Here is a 17,960-nt window from a genome sequence, read left to right on the forward strand (position 1 = left end):
TATATATATATATATATATATATATATATATATATATATATATAATTATTCTAACTAATAGTATCTATTTAACTATATGTATATACGTAGTCAAAGTAAATTAAATTCCAAGAAAGCACATATACATAATCAAGGGCTCAAACAATCTTAACTAAATCAAATTCACAATTGAATTGAGTTCTACAAAAGAATTTACAAAACTTGCAACATAAGCAATGATCAAAAATGGAAATATGGAATTGAGCAATCGAACCCCTCACCGGATGTGTATACTCTCTAATCACTCAAGTGTATAGGGTTGATTCAGTCAATTCTCCTCTAATCATACTTTTTAAGATTTGTCTTTCATCTAACAATCAATACTTATTCAATGCATGCATGCAATTATCATGAGGACTTATCCAACGGTTGTAATGGGGCTAGAGTAAGCATGCATATGGTCAAGTGAGCTTGAAATTTGAATCTTTGATTAACTTAAACTCTCTCTCCTAACACATATAACAACCTATATTTCAAATGCAAACCTAACTACCCATATTCACTTTTTCACACACTCATGCATTCTCTTTTTAATCACAACACATATGCATTGTTATAATTACTTTACTTTGGGATATCTTATCCCCTTTTTATTGCTTTTTTTTCTCCTTTTTTTTCTTTTTCTTTTCTCTCTTTTTTTTTTTCAAAAGAAAATATATACAAGGGTGTCAATGCATATGGTTAAACATTGAATGCATAAATATGTACCCAATTTTCAAAATTTTCAACAAAGCTACAAAATACACTTTTATCTCAACCAATATTCCCAAACTTCTCCACACTTGAATGACACACACTATCTCTAGCCTAAGCTAATAAAAGATCCAAATTAAGGATATTTATTGTTTTTCACTTAGGGTTAGTGATGTGCTAACATTAAGAACAAAAGGGGTTAAATAGGCTCAAAATGGGTTAACAAGGATTGATGAAAGGGTAAGGCCATTTGGGTATGTGAGCTTTAATGAAAAAAAGGCCTCAATCATATAAATGCATTTATACACCAAATAATAGATATATAGAATCAAACAAATCAAAAATTACAATCATAGAAAGAGAATAACACACACAAGAATGAAAATAGTGGTTATATGATATAACCACACAATTAAGCTCAAAACTCACATGGTTGTGTGTTCTTAGCTAAAAAACTATATTTCACAATGTATAAATCATGCAAGCTTCAATGAAAAATTTCAACACAAATCAATTTGAATTTCAATGCCCTAAATCAAAAGAAGTTTCTTAGAAGTTTCATTAAACTGACCATATTTATTCTATATATATATATATATATGATTAGATTAAGAAAAATAAAAAAGTTATTAGCTTATTTCCTACTTTCAACCAAATCAATTCATCATGTATATCAGAAATTAGACTAAGTTCAATTATGTGCATTTTCCAATCACAACTACTCAACGACAATGAACTATATACCTACACACACACATATACTAACCAACACAAACGAGGATAAAAGGTATGCAAAGCTAAAATAAAAGTCTAGAGTATATACAAGCAGAAGGTAAAGAGTATTCAAAACAACCAAATATATACAAAAGTTCACAAAGTATACTAAAAATAAAATGCAAGTACTGGAAATTAAAATAAAAGTGTCTGGAAATAGAGCATTTCACCACAAAATAATCTCGCCGATGTTGGACGGCCTCCCCACACTTAAGATTAGCATTGTCCTCGATGCTCACCAAATCAAGGTAAGTGGAAGGAGTCATCACCGTCATCACCACCGTCTCATGCTGGAGCCTGTGCTTTGATAAAACTCAATTTTGTGGTTTATCTTGTGTTGAATTGAGGGGATTTTATCAACTTATCTCACATTTATTCAATGAAATAGCATGCTTTTGTAATTCTCCCTAAATTTATGCTTAAGAGTGAAAACATGCTTTTTAGGCCTTAAAATAGCTAAATTTAATTCACTTTAATGCCATTCAATGCCTTGATATGTTTGTTGAGTGATTTCAGATTTATAAGGCAAGTATTGGATGGAAGAAGTGAAGAGAAAAGCATGCAAAATGGAAAATTCATGAAGAAATGAGCATTTGGAAAATTGAAGGCCACACGCACGTGTCACCCACGCGTACACGTGAGAAGAGATTTGCAAGCCACGCGCATGTATCACCCACGCATACGCATGACTGTGTGAGGAGAAATTTTGGCCAGCAACGTGCACGCGTGACGCTGATCACGTGACCTCATTAAAATGAATTCGTTGGGGGCAATTTCTGAGCTTTCCAAGCCCAAATTCAACTCGTTTCTGAGACTATTTCATGCAGAATTGAAGATTGGACAAAGGGAGAGCAATTAGATTAACTTAGAACCATGTAGGGTAGTTTTCTAGAGAGAGAAGCTCCCTCTTCTCTCTAGAATTAGGGTTCTTAGGTTAATTATATCTTAGATCTAGGGTTTAATTCTTGCTTTCATCTAGTTTTCCTTGCAATTTTTTGTTTCTACATCTTTGCTTCCCTAGTTTTACTTGTTATTTCCTTTATTTTGTTGCCTTTATGTTTATGAGCACTCTTGTTGGATTGGGATTTCTTTTAATGCAATTTGTTTTATGTTCTTTTATTGTTTAATTGAGTTGTTATTCTTGCTTTTCTTACAATTGGGTAGAAGTAGATTTTATTATTCTTGCAATTTAACATGGTTTGCTAAAAGCCTTCCAAGTATTTGACAAAATACTTGGTTTGATGTTAGAGTAGCTTTTTGAGCATTCTTGGCTTGGAAAGAGAAATTGGGCAATCTCGAGTCATTAATACCCAATTTAGATTGGTGATCTAGGGTTGTTAGTTAATATTGTTTCCATTGACGCTAATCTTTTGCTAATTTAATTAGTGAGTTGATTAGGACTTTTGGATTGAGATTAACTAGTCTTATTAGACTTTCTCTCATGTGAAGATAACATTATACCTTCTTCCATTGTTGGAGATGACTTAATAGGATAAATTCTTGTTAATCATTGTATGACTAGGATATAAAGTCTATATTCTCAATCCTTGCCATGAATGTCTCTCTTTAGTAATTGCTTTCTTTAGTTGTTTGCTATATTTTCTTGTCATTTAATTTCTTACACTTTTTACCAACCCACCCCTTGGATACCATAACCACTAATACACATACCTCACTGTAATTCCTTTGAGAGACGACCCGAGGTTTAAATAATTCGGTTACTTTTATTGGGTTGGACTTGTGACAACCAAAATCTAAACTTTGATTTGAGTATTATTTGTTGGTTGGGAACTATACTATCAACGGAATTATTTGTGCAAAATTCCTAACCGACGATAAATACTCACATCAAATTTTTTGCGCCGTTGCCGAGGAGTTGCAATGTATGCTTGTTATTGGTTATTGTACATATGTTAATATTGTGAATAGTTTGCTCTTTTGTTAGTTTGCTTGTTTGAGTTAGTAGTTAGATTTTATCTCTTTGTTTTTGTGCTTTTTATTTTTGTTTCTCTACTTTGAATTCTCATCCCTTTGGCTATGAGTTTGGTTCTAACTATGTTGTAGGAAACGGAAACTACAATGACAACACGCATCAAGGATTTGGGAATCAAAGATGGGAGGAGTCTCAAGAAATTGATCACTCTTCTTGGCAACAACCTCCTCCGGTTTCTTATAGGTATAATCCAACCCCAAATGCATATCAATCCAATGGATGTGGTGACCCTCATTGTGGTTGTCGACCACAATCACCATATGCCTATGAACCACCTTCTCAACATAATTTTGAACCACCATACTCACAAGCCCTATACTACCAAACACCTCCATATGACCCTAATCCTTATCCACCATACTAACCACCATATGAACCATACCTAGAACCACCACATTTTCAACACCAATACTCCCAAGAACCACAATTTTCATATACACCACCTCAAGACTTTCACCAAGATAAATCACCCTCCAACTACAATACCTTTCCCCCAAACAATGAACCCTCACCTCCACCACCACCTTTATTGGACCAATCTCTCCAACCCCTAATGCAAGAACAACAAGAACTTCTAATTTGTTGCCAAAAAGTAAGGAGAAGTGGTGGCTAGCTTAACCAAAGTGATGAGCCAATTGGCATCATTGTGATCAACTATCCAAGACACCCTTATTGTTAAATGTGGAGGATTAGTTGAGTAGCACAATGAGAAGGAGAATTTGGAGCTTCAAGGTGAAGAAGTGGAGTTGAAGCAAGAATTGCAACAAGGGGAAGAAGTTGAGACAATTGAGCCGGAAGGATTGGTTGAAGATTTAGGAGATGTTGAAAGTCCATGGGAATGTAGAATTATAGAGCCCTCTTCCAAGAAGCTTGATATTGATGTTGAGGAGGGTGTACAACCTCCAAAACATATCATGGTTGAAGACTTTGAAGAGGTTGATCAAGAGATAGATTCAATCATCGATGAATTTCTATCTACAATTGAATCCTCTCCCATTAGGCATGAAATTAAGGTCATGGAAGAATGTGCACAACCTCCCATACCCTTGCTAAGCAATGAAGAAGATATTAAATTGGAAGAAAGCTACCAAGAGGAAGATGTCAAAATTGAAGAAGCTTGCAAAGAGGTGGAACTTGTCAAGGAGGAAAATAAGGGAGTAGAGCTTGCAAAGACATTGGAGACACCTCTCTCCAAGCCATCACCATCCATCATTTCATTCAAGTGGGTAAATCTCTCATCTCTAAGCTTCATTATCCCACTTGAATATGGTTTGCTTGAGACGGATGGTCAACTTAGAGCTATTGTGGCTTTAAGAGCAAAAGGGAGATGGTTAGTGGTTGGAAACATCACTCTAGGTTCATGATGGTTGCATGTTCAAAGTTTGATTGCAAAGTTTGGTGTAAAGCTAGATTGCTTGGGTCTAGGAGGATGTTTGGGTAGCTAAATGAGAATTCCAAGACGAAATCACCCGAATAGAATCATGATGATCAACTTGAAGACGGGTGTGAAAACAAAGTGTGGGATCCCGGATTACAATATGAGGATCAATTTTGGGAGTTCATGATTTGTGAAGAACTCCATCAAAGCTTGGAGATATTAATTTTGAATGATGGAGCTTATTGGAAGTCCAAGCATTGATGGAAGTTCAAGGATGAATTCAAGCACAAGCCACCTTGATGAGAGCTCCGCAAAAGTCCAACTTAAGGACAATAAATTAAAGTGCTAGGTGGGAGACACCCCACCATGGTAACATCTTTTTATTTTTCTTTTTGTACATATTGGTAAATTAGTTTAATTTCATGCTTACTTTGGTTACTTGGGTTTATTTAGGAGTCTAGTATGTTAATAAGGTTTTATGGTGTTTTGGTAGTTATTTGGAGGTTTGGAATACTTGGTTTGGTATAAGAACTTGGAAAAATTTTGCAAAACAGAGCACCTAGCCACGCGTACGCGTCACCCACGCATACGCGTGATCCCAAATTTTTCTACCACTCACGCATACGCCTCACCCACGCGTACGCGTGACCACCAAAATTTTCAGGGTCCAGTACAAATTCCAGAGAGTTGCGCATATTTTGGGCTGGAATTGTGCCTCTAGCATAAAATTCACCCACGCGTACGCGTCACGCCACGCGTGCACGTTGTCGATGGGTACGCGTCGCACGCCATTTCGATCATTCACGTGTACGCGTGACACGAAGCGTACGCGTGAAACCTGCCCTGTTTCACCACTCTTCTTTTCTTTCCATTTCCTTCCTTCTCCTCTCTTCTTTTCTTTTCTTTCCCTCCTTCAACCATCACCCAACACTACCAATCACCATCTATTACCATTTCTTTTAGTTAGTTATTTAGTTAGTTTAATTTCTGTTTAATCTTCTATTTTTCATTATAAGTGTTTGATTATTAATTTTGTTTACTATTCATTGCTACTTATTGTTAGCTTGATGCTATTCTAGAATAATTATTATTTTGTCATTGTTGGATTCCTTTATTGAGGTTACACTTTGCTACTTTGTTTTGAATTGATCATATTTAACATTTATGAATACCAAGTGTATGACATTGCCTTCAAGCTCTCTACATCTTTCGAATTACATGTTGTAGCTAGCCATCATGTGATGAGGCAAATTGTGTATAATCATTGCATTTTTTGTTAGGTGATGCTTGTTAAGATTGATTTGTATTTACATCACCTATTTCATGCATTGAGATTCTAGAATTGTGAATTTGGGATCAAAAGCTTACCTAGTGATATATTTTTGAGCTATTTAAACTTTGTGGACCATGCTTGCTATGTGATTGATTCTCACTTCTATCTTCTTTGTCCTAAGTTCCATAGTACCCATGTCTTCCACTTCTATGTCATTTAGATGTTGCAACAACTTCAATATGTGTCATTGTTTGACATGTGAGTTTTGTATTTCATTTGGTTCACTAAGTTTACTTACACATCAATCAATGTCCATTCATTATCCAATTCACAATTACTTGATTAATTGCTTGAATGCTTTCATGCCTATTCACTACTTGTTTGTGTCTTAACCTACAAAGAAAGTATGCATTTCACTCATTCTTGTGTGAGCACACAAGAATGAGTGAAATGCATACTTTCTTTGTATAATCGTGACATAGTTTTTTATGCTAGTGTCTGTGTTCTAAATCGCGCGCAAACTTAAAACTCACACATTACCCTTGTTAATGTCACAAACTGAGTCACTCACTTCATTTTAGTGATTCTTACCTCATTCTAACAATCTATGCTTCCTTGCTCTTGCATTTACTTGGCTTCTTATCTTGTCTTCTATTTTCAGGATAAGTCACCATAAGCAAAAACGGAAGCGGAAGAAAGAACACGCAGCACCGGTTGATCCACCAACTGAAGGTGGCAATCCGAAAAATCGCCGTACCCCCTTGCTCATATTTGAATGCACCGAGGACGGTGCAAACTTTTAAGTGTGGGAAGGTTGTCCGACCAATCGGCGTTTTTAGGTGACAATTTCTAATTCCAACACTTTCGCATTTCATTTTTAGGTGTTTTAGGATTTTTTGTTGCATCTTCTTATTTTATATATATATAAGCTTAGTCAAAATAATAAAATTTTTCAAGAAATTTATCTATAGGGCACCCAATTGATTTGAAAAAAAAATTTGGAACTTGCTTGAACTATACATCGTGGAACATGATTTTTGAGCTAAGAACACATAAGCATGTGAGATTTTGAGCCTAATTGTGTGGTTACATCATATAACCATTATTTTCATTCTTGTGTGTATTATTCTCTTCCTATGATTGTAATCTTTGATTTGTTTGATTCTATATGTCCATTATTTTTGTGTATGCATGCACTTATATGATTGAGGCCATTGTGATAAGAAAATAAAACACAAGGATAGATAAAGGGGTTTTTTTCCTACTAGACCTCTAAGAAACCTGTTCTTAACAACCTAGGTCACTGAAAGGGATTTCCTACTAGACCTTCAAAGAACTTGTCCTTGACAATCTAGATCAGAGGGATGAAAATTGAATCACTCAATCTTCTCCATGCAACAAGCGAAGCAAATCACTCACCTCACTCCTCACACAATAAAAACGTGCTTAAAAGCAACTGAAAATTTATTCATCAAAAGTTATTCCAAATGGTCTCACCAGAGGTGTTTAAATAGGCTCCTAACAAACTAACTAAAAGATAAGATAACTAATTTAAATCAGATTTGATCTTATTGGATTAGATCAGATTTGATTTAAATTTTAAAATCTTAAAGATATGATAACTAATTTAAATCAGATTTGATCTTATTAGATTACATCAGATTTGATTTAAATTTAAAATCCCTAAAAATACTACTAAGCAAATCAAAAGTAAATCAAATCATCCAACAAACTCTAACAGTAAAACAAATTAAAAATAAATGACTAAAATTAGAAAATTAATAAAAATTGTCTCCCATTGAATTTGAAAAGCTTTATTGGGCTTTTTGTTGTCTTGCTTTAGTCCAATGGGCCTTATGAATTGTTGCCCTTTCAGCACCACTGTTTTTGAGACGAACTTTTGGTCTTCTTGATGTCCAAGACTGGCATGACACAATTCTTCTAGAATTTAGATCCTTGAATATGACAAGATTATCATTCCGTCCCTTAGCTCTAAGATGACGAAAATGCCCTCTTGACCACGTATCATTCTCTCCCTCTTCAAAAAGATTCGTCCTCGAATCTTGAATGAGAAGCGCTTCTTCCCTCCAAGGAATCCAAATCCAATCTCCTGGTTCAAATACCATAGTTTGTTGACTCTTCTCCATCTACTGAATTGTGGTTATGTCCTTCATGTGTGCAAGTTTAATCTTTCCAACCATACTTTTACCATCTTGTCCAAGGTGTGCAATTTGTCTTTCTTCCTTTTCATCCCTATTAATGCCTCCATAATTGACCAGCGAATCTACAAAGCCTGGAAAACTTGATATAAAAATACTAGGAATTTCATGGTTAGTTGTATGAGAAACTAAGGACTCTGTGGATTTCAATGAGACTAATGCACTCTTGTCTAAGCTAGAACTTTCTAGATCTCTCTCACAAGTGTGTTTATTGAACTCGGTTTCTTTTTCGCTCATTGACTCCTCTTGCTCACTATTCGCATCTTTTCTCTCAAAACTCTCGCTTTCAATCAAACATGGATTCTTTTCACTCAAACATTCAATCTCTTTCTCAATTTCTTTTCTCTCATATTTTTCAAATTGCTCACATCCCAAGGACCCAATTGAGAAATTCTGCACTGTTGAATCTTCCAAGGACACATCACCCTCTACAGCTCAACAAATTCTTTCATCTCTGGCTTTGAAGAAGAATGAAAGATAGGCGTAGAAGAATTCCTCTTGTTATGGCAATCTATCATTTGTTGTACTTGCTCCCAGTTAATGGCCAATTTGACCAAATCATCTATGGTCGTGTAACGGTAACGTTGGACTGTATCTGCAAGTTCTTCGCGTAATCCAAACAAAAATCGGTCCATAAGAACCTCAGAACTCCTTTTGATATTAGCCTTGTCCATCAAATATAAAAACTCCTTGTGGTACTCCATCACTGATTGTGAACCTTGTTGCAACTTACAAAATCTTCCAAAAAATTCATTGTGGTAAGATGATGGTACAACTCGATTCCTCATGTGGTATGATGATGGCACAAACTGTCTCCTCATGATTTTCTTCATCTTCTCCCAGCTGCAAATTGGGTGCTCTATACCATCTTCTAGATCTTCCTAATTCAGTCCACCATATATAGGCAGCATTGGAAAAATTGGCTTGTACCAGTTGAACCTTCTTTTCTTCTGAAATGATGCAATTTGCAAAAATCGATTCTACCTTCCTTTCCCATCTGAAATACACTTCAGGATCATTCCTCCCTTTGAATGCAGGGATTTGAAACTGAGAACTCTTTTTCGCATATGAGCTTCCTTCATCATCACTATCGTAATACTCAATCATTTTATTATTATTATTATTATTATTTCCAGACACTTACTTAAAGATAGAATAATTGCAAAAACAAAATTAAAAAAAGAATTTTTTTCATTTTTTTTTGTTTGACTCTAACGTGAATTTACAGAAATTAAAAAGGAAAAAAAAGAGACTAAACAAGACCCATGGAACGTGTAGATAAATAAGAATTTACCTACGACCTGTAACTGATACCAGATGATAAGGATTTAAAACACAAGGATAGATAAAGGGGTTTTTTTTTCCTACTAGACCTCTAAGAAACCTGTTATTAGCAACCTAGGTCACTGGAAGGGATTCCCTACTAGACCTTCAAAGAACTTGTCCTTGACAACCTAGATCAGAGGGATGAAAATTGAATCACTCAATCTTCTCCATGCAACAAGCGAAGCAAATCACTCACCTCACTCCTCACACAATAAAAACGTGCTTAAAAGCAACTGAAAATTTATTCATCAAAAGTTATTCCAAATGGTCTCACCAGACGTGTTTAAATAGGCTCCTAAAAAACTAACTAAAAGATAAGATAACTAGTTTAAATCAGATTTGATCTTGTTGGATTAGATCAGATTTGATTTAAATTTTAAAATCTTAAAGATATGATAACTAATTTAAATTAGATTTGATCTTATTAAATTAGATCAGATTTGATTTAAATTTAAAATCCCTAAAAATACTACTAAGCAAATCAAAAGTAAATCAAATCATCCAACAAACTCTAACAGTAAAACAAATTAAAAATAAATGACTAAAATTAAAAAATTAATAAAAAATTGTCTCCCATTGAATTTAAAAAGCTTTATTGGGCTTTTTGTTGTCTTGCTTTAACCCAATGGGCCTTATAAATTGTTGCCCTTTCAGCACCACTATTTTTGAGACGAACTCTTGGTCTTCTTGATGTCCAAGACTGGCATGACACAATTCTTCTAGAATTTAGATCCTTGAATATGACAAGATTATCATTCCGTCCCTTAGCTCTAAGATGACGAAATGATAAGAAAATAAAACACAAAGATAGATAAAGGGATTTTTTTTTCCTACTAGACCTCTAAGAAACCTGTTCTTAGCAACCTAGGTCACTGGAAAGGATTCCCTACTAGATCTTCAAAGAAATTGTCCTTGACAACCTAGATCAGAGGGATGAAAATTGAATCACTCAATCTTCTCCATGCAACAAGCGAAGCAAATCACTCACCTCACTCCTCACACAATAAAAACGTGCTTAAAAGCAACTGAAAATTTATTCATCAAAAGTTATTCCAAATGGTCTCACCAGAGGTGTTTAAATAGGCTCCTAATAAACTAACCAAAAGATAAGATAACTAATTTAAATCAGATTTGATCTTATTGGATTAGATCAGATTTGATTTAAATTTTAAAATCCTAAATATATGATAACTAATTTAAATCAGATTTGATCTTATTAGATTATATCAGATTTGATTTAAATTTAAAATCCTAAAAATACTACTAAACAAATCAAAAGTAAATCAAATTATCCAACAAAATCTAACAGTAAAACAAATTAAAAATAAATGACTAAAATTAGAAAATTAATAAAAATTGTCTCCCATTGAATTTGAAAAGCTTTATTGGGCTTTTTGTTGTCTTGCTTTAGTCCAATGGGCCTTATGAATTGTTGCCCATTTCAGCACCACTATTTTTGAGACGAACTCTTGGTCTTCTTGATGTCCAAGACTGGCATGACACAATTCTTCTAGAATTTAGATCCTTGAATATGACAAGATTATCATTCCATCCCTTAGCTCTAAGATGACGAAAATACCCTCTTGACCACGTATCACATTGTTTCAATTAGCTCACTTACCCAAATAGCCTTACCTTTTATCTTCCATTATTAGCCAGTTTTGAGCCTATGCTAAACCCAATTGTTCTTAATTTTAGCACATTACAAGCCTTAAAGCGAAAAATAATAAATGTCACTTGTTTGGATCTTTGATTAGCTTAGGCTAGTGAGGGTGTTATCATTCAAGTTTGGGAAGTTTGGGAACATTGGTTGGGATAAAAGAGTATTTTTGTATTTCTATTGAAAATATTAGAAATTGGGTACATATTCATGCATTGAATGTTAAACGATATACATTGATGCTCTTGTATATATTTTAGTTTGAAAAAAAATGATAAAGAAAAAGAAAAATAAAAAGAAAAAAATAAATAAAAATACAAATAAAAAATAGAAAAAGAAAAAGAAAGAAATAGAAAAGCAATAATAAAAGGGGACAAAATGCCCCAAAGTAAAGTTCAATGATAATCAATGCATATGGGTTGTGATAAAAAAGAGAATGCATGAGTGTATGAAAGGGTGAAGAATTGGTAGTTAGGTTAGCTTTGAAATTATATAGGTTGTCATAGGTTAGGTGGGAAGTTTAAGTTGATCAAAGATTCAAATTTCTAGTCCACTTGACCAAATACAATCTCACCTTGACCCTAGCCCCATTACAACATTTGGATAAGTCCTCATGATATTTGTATGCATGCATGAAATAATTGTTGATTGTTAGATGAAAAACAAATCTTGGAAAGCATGATTAGGAAGAATTGAGTGAATCAACCCTATACACTTGAGTGACTAGAGTGGATACACATCCGGTGAGGGTTTGATTGCTCAATTACATGTTTTCACCCATGATCATCTCTTGTCATGCAAGTTTGTAAATTCTTTTTAATAATTCAATTCAATTGTGGGTTTGATTTGATTGCTATTGCTTTAGCCCTTGTACTTATATATGTATTCGTGGAAGTTGATTTATTTTGACTAAGTAGTTGCATTCATATAGATAGATTGCATGTAGATAGGTTGCATATAGATAGTTTGCATTGAATAAATGTTGATACCCTTTGTCTCTTTCTTGGTTTAGCATGAGGATATGCTTAGTTTAAGTGTGAGGAGGTTTGATAAACCCCCAATTTTGTGATTTATCTTGTGTTGAATTTAGAGGATTTTATTAACTTATCTCACATTTATTCAATAAAATAGCATGCTTTTGTAATTCACCCTAAATTTGTTTTTAAGAGTGAAAATATACCTTTTAGGTCTTAAAATAGCTAAATTTAGTTCACTTTAATTCCATTCGATGCCTTGATATGTTTGTTGAGTGATTTCAGATTCATAAGGCAAGTATTGGATGGAAGAAATGAAGAGAAAAACATGCAAAATGGAGAATTCATGAAGAAATGAGCATTTGGAGAATTGAAGGCCACGTGCACGCGTCACCCACGCGTACGCGTGAGAAGAGATTTGCAAGCCACGCGCACGCGTCACCCACGCGTACACGTGAGGAGGAATTTTGGCCAGCGACGCGCACGAATAACCCACGCTCACGCGTGACGCTGATCACGTGACCTCATTAAAGTGAATTCGCTGAGAGCAATTTCTGAGTTTTCCAAGCCCAAATCCAACTCGTTTCTAAGACTATTTCATGCAGAATTGAAGATTGGACAAAGGGGGAGCAATTAGATTAGCTTAGGACCATGTAGGGTAGTTTTCTAAAGAGAGAAGCTCCTTCTTCTCTCTAGAATTAGGGTTCTTAGGTTAATGGCATCTTAGATCTAGGGTTTAATTCTTGCTTTCATCTAGTTTTCCTTGCAATTTCTTGTTTCTACATCTTTGCTTCCCTAGTTTTACTTGTTATTTCCTTTATTTTGTTGCCTTTATGTTTATGAGCACTCTTGTTGGATTTGAATTTCTTTTAATACATTTTATGTTTTATGTTCTTTTATTGTTTAATTGAGTTGTTATTCTTGCTTTTCTTGCAATTGGGTAGAAGTAGATTTTATTATTCTTGCAATTTAACATGGTTTCCTTTTATGCCTTCCAAGTATTTGACAAAATGCTTGATTGGATATTGGAGTAGCTTTTTGAGCATTCTTGGCTTGGAAAGAGAAATTGGACAATCTTGAGTCATTAATACCCAATGTAGATTGGTGATCTAGGGTTGTTAGTTAATATTATTTCCATTGACGCTAATCTTTTGCTAATTCAATTAGTGAGTTGATTAGGACTTTTGGATTGAGATTAACTAGTCTTATTAGACTTTCTCTCATGTGAAGATAACATTATACCTTCTTCCATTATTGGAGATGACTTAATATGATAAATTCTTGTTAATCATTGTATGACTAGGATAGAAAGTCTATATTCTCAATCCTTGCCATGAATGTCTCTCTTTAGTAATTGCTTTTTTTAGTTGTTTGCTTTATTTTCTTGTCATTTAATTTCTTACACCTTTACCAACCCACCCCCTTGGATACCATACCAATAATATGCATACCTCACTGCAATTTCTTTGAGAGACGACCCGAGATTTAAATACTTTGGTTACTCTTATTGGATTGGATTTGTGACAACCAAAATCTAAATTTTGATTTGAGTATTATTTGTTGGTTGGGAACTATACTATCAACGAAATTATTTGTGTGAAATTCCTAACCGATGATAAATACTCACATCATGCCTCCTCCGACTCACCAGCCTGGTTCTCCTCCTCATCAAAATGCTCTGATGGAGTATCAGGCTCAGGTGGAATATCAATGCTATCAGAGATCAAGATCCTCCTCAAGTGCTCATAACATCGCTTGTTGCGACACTCCATCTGGCAATCCTTTCAAAGAGGCGCTGCACAAGACAGTAGATCGGCTGCGAGGTAGATGATGGTACTACTGGTAGATGATGGTACTGCTGGTATAGATGGTGCTGAAGGTGGTGCTAAAGGTCCTTCTGCTGCTAAGGATGTGGCTGCCTCTGTAGTGGTAGTGGGTGCCCTACGACCTCAGCGGCTGGCGGATGACTGAGGTCTGAACCAATTGCCGTGCAAAATGACCTTCTTCACACCGAAAACTACCGGCCTCTCATCCCCATTCTCCTAGGGTACCTCAGCTTGGTGACCCATCTGGGTGATCAAACAGTAAATGCCAAGCTGCCTCTAATATGTGTCTGAGCCATGTACCTTCTAATGAGTCTTGAAAGGTATAGTTACTTCCCTTATAAGACACACCAGATAAGTACTGCCATGTCTGATGGAACCTCAGTCTCGCGAGTGCTAAGCATCACATAATTGCTCAGAATCTGATGCCATAGTCTAGCCTCGATGGTAAGATACTTGACCTTTATGCCCTTCAGACCTGGCTTTGACGGTCCATATACCCACGGACTGTTGTCAGGATGGACAGCTATAGCTCAGAGGATGGCATCCCAATCAAACCCCATGAGGTGGATTGCCTCCTTAGCCTTGTGAAAATTATCTTTATCATCGACTTTGGGCTGGAAGTGGAGGATCTCCTCAATCGCCTCCTCTGTGACTAATATCTGCCTGCCCCAGAGTTGAATTGCATCTAGGGTCTCTCTTTAGAAGTTGCAGTAAAATTCTCTGACCCAAGATGCATTCACCCCGACTAAGTTTCTGTCCAAGAATACCTAACCTCGCTGATCAATCTGGTGTGTAGTTTATTTTCGCAGTTCGGTTGCTATTTGCAGCTTTCTCTCAATATGGAGGCTCTGCTTTTCTAGAAAGTGAGGAAATCTCAGCTCGCAGTAGAGGTTGACAAACTTGATTGGATTAGAAGAAGGTGTATTCTGATCAGCCTTTTCCTTCTCACTGAGTTGCCTTTCAGATAGAAACTCATTAGCTATTTCAGCGGCTGATTGTGTACGCTTCCTTTTTCTGGAGCTGGCCTTAACCTTGCCTTTCCCCTTCCTGTCAGTCATCCTGAAAAATCACAGGAAATGGGGTATGAAATATAATCTAAGACACCGAAGGCAAAAACAATATGATAAGCAGGCAAGAAACAGAAAACAGAGGAAATAACAGCATATATGTGAAGTGAGCGCATAAAAGTGCAATTAACTTGGAATGTGAATGAAAATAGAAACCAAAATTAGTTAGAATCCACATTCCAAACAATCTTGTTCAATGAAAATCAAGTTACTTAAACTATGAAGGAAAGGAAAAGTAAAAAGGAAAGTTAAAAGAGTTAGTTAAAAACAAAAAGTTAGGAAATAGAAAGTTAATTGTCATTTGCATAGCAAGCATAGTTCTTAAACTATGAAGATTTTCAAAAGGTTCCAACACACAAGCAAGCTCACATTAATGTCATAATAATGCAATATGCTTAAAATGATCAAATTGAATGTGTAGTGCACATAGTAAATCAACCAAGTAATGCATGTCATTCAAGCATATACATAAAGCATTGATGATGAAACAGGTAGAAGAAGTATGTAAATGAAGCATTTTCACTCATCAATGTGTTTGACCACTTGAATTGCAAAATAGGTGTGAAAGGAAATGAGATTTACACTTAATGTAACCAAGAATCATTGAAGCATAAAAATTACTATTTGAATAGTTACAAAAGTGAAGATGCACCAATTTACAAATTTGTCAAAAGAAAACCTCAATGAAGCAAATTTACAAGTTTTGGTCAATTGAATAACTTAAAAATCTTAACTTCAATGGTTTATGTGAATAGAGTTGGAAACTAACCTTGAAGGAAAAAATTTGACCCAAACTTGACAATTCAAATCATAGAGGTAGTTCAAAACTAGTTCAGCAAATAGGGGTCTATTTGACACAAAATTCTATCAAATAGCACCTTGTTGCACCAATCCAAAAGTGCAGCATGACAAGCAAAAAAAAATAATAATTTCAGCCCTCAGCAACAACCAAAGAAATAACTAGCCAGACAATTGATTGATCAAGCTCATCAACATATCAAAACAAAGGTAAAAAGATACCAAACATCAATCAATCAATTGCCTTAGGAACAAATACTGAAATAGATTTAGTAAAATTCCGGCAGCATTTCGGCAGTAATTTAGCATAACTCCAACATTCACCCAATTCAAAAACAGTATCCATATGAATTCAGCAACAACAAGCACAAATCATAGAATAATTCATATGAAATAAACAAATAAGCCATTTGAGTTTGTAACAGCAGCAACAATCACAATTTAATCAAATAATCAACTAACCATCATCATTCACAAACAGTTTTCATGAAACATTCTATTCCAAACAGCAACAGTAAAGATTTTCAGATCTAATCCACTACAACTATATTCAAACTACCTAACAACCTAAAATCTACTAAACATGCATTTCTAACTAAATTAACTAAGCTAAATTAACTAACTAACAAACCAAAACTAATAAGCAGTAAAAGGGAAAAATGGAAAACTTGGAACAAGGGAAGGAACAGAAGCAGAACAGAGAGAGTGGAACGCAAGGGAAGAAAGGATGTCGCGGTGGAGTAGCCGACCCAGAGGTGGCGTAGCAGTGGTTTACGGCGGCAGCTATCTCGCCTAAGCAAAGAAGAGAACAGGGGATTGCCCTGTTGGTACTGTCGTGGAGGGAAGAATGCAAGTTGAAGGAGATGACGTGAGTGATGCAGTAGCGGTGTAGTGAGTGGGTGGTTGTGAGTGGAGCGGCAGCTGTTGGTTCGCCATGGTTAGTGCCGGGGAAGCAAAGGGAAGAAATGGAAATGGAAGGAAGGAAGAGAGGGGAAGAGGAAAGGAGAAAGAAGGAGAAGGAACACAGGGTTGACGGTGGCGCAGTGGAGTCGTCGGCGGTGGTTAAGTGTTGTGTTGGAGAAAGGTGGTAGTGGGAGTGTTAATGGAACGATGAAGAAGAAAAAGAGACGTTGGAGAGGGGAGAAATTGGTTCTGCGAGCGGTTAGAGCACTCGCGTTAGGGTATATGAATTTGAATTCAAGTGTGTACGGGATGTTACACGTACCCGTGACTTTTGGAAACAGGAGGCTGCGTCCGCGTGAGATGTAATTATACCAAGCGCACAGTATTCACACGGCAGTAGCACAACAAGCTAAATGTTCTGTATAGGGGTGTCGTGCATACGCGTGGGTCAAGTATATGTGTGACTTCTCTTTACTTTTTTTTTTGTTGTGTTCATTGTGCAGAGGCACAACACTCGCACAGCCCACATTTGGTTCGGGAAAGGTGGTCACGCACGCTTGGGTAAGCGTACACGTGAGAAGGTAAACTTATGGGGTCGTGCGTACATGTAAGGTAGGTGTACGCACAACATGGTGCTCTATTTTTAAAGATTTTTCAACTTTCTACACCAAATCAAGCATTCCAAATATTTAAAAAGTCACTTAAACACTACCAAACCTTATTGAACATATTAAATTATCAAACAAACTTAACAAAGCTAATAGAAAAATGGAATTTAAACTTATCTACCAATATATACAAAAGAGAAAGTGGAAAGAATTTATCATGGTAGGGTGTCTTTCACATGGCTCTTTTGTTTATTTTCCTTAAGTTGAACAATTTGGGAAGCTCTTTGTTATAGTGACTTGTGCTTGTATTCATCCTTAAACTTCCACCAATGCTTGGACTTCAAGTATGTTCCAACACTCCAATTGATGTCTACCAAGCCTTGATGAAGTTCACAACAAGCTAGGAGCTCCCAAAATTGATCCTCCTTT

At 35.6% G+C, this 17,960-nt stretch overlaps 1 long non-coding RNA gene across 1 annotated transcript; it reads right to left on the reverse strand.

Annotated features, from left to right (window-relative positions):
* Positions 1-13,810: 13,810 nt before the first annotated feature.
* LOC140178941 (uncharacterized) lies at positions 13,811-17,225 on the reverse strand. The gene is made up of 2 exons (XR_011872034.1): positions 16,689-17,225; positions 13,811-15,214 (listed from the first exon to the last, which is right to left on the reverse strand). It is a non-coding gene; the product is annotated as an uncharacterized lncRNA (long non-coding RNA).
* Between the last annotated feature and the right edge of the window lie 735 nt (positions 17,226-17,960).

Source organism: Arachis hypogaea, chromosome 15 (assembly GCF_003086295.3).
Source record: "Arachis hypogaea cultivar Tifrunner chromosome 15, arahy.Tifrunner.gnm2.J5K5, whole genome shotgun sequence".
Lineage (NCBI taxonomy): Eukaryota > Viridiplantae > Streptophyta > Magnoliopsida > Fabales > Fabaceae > Arachis > Arachis hypogaea.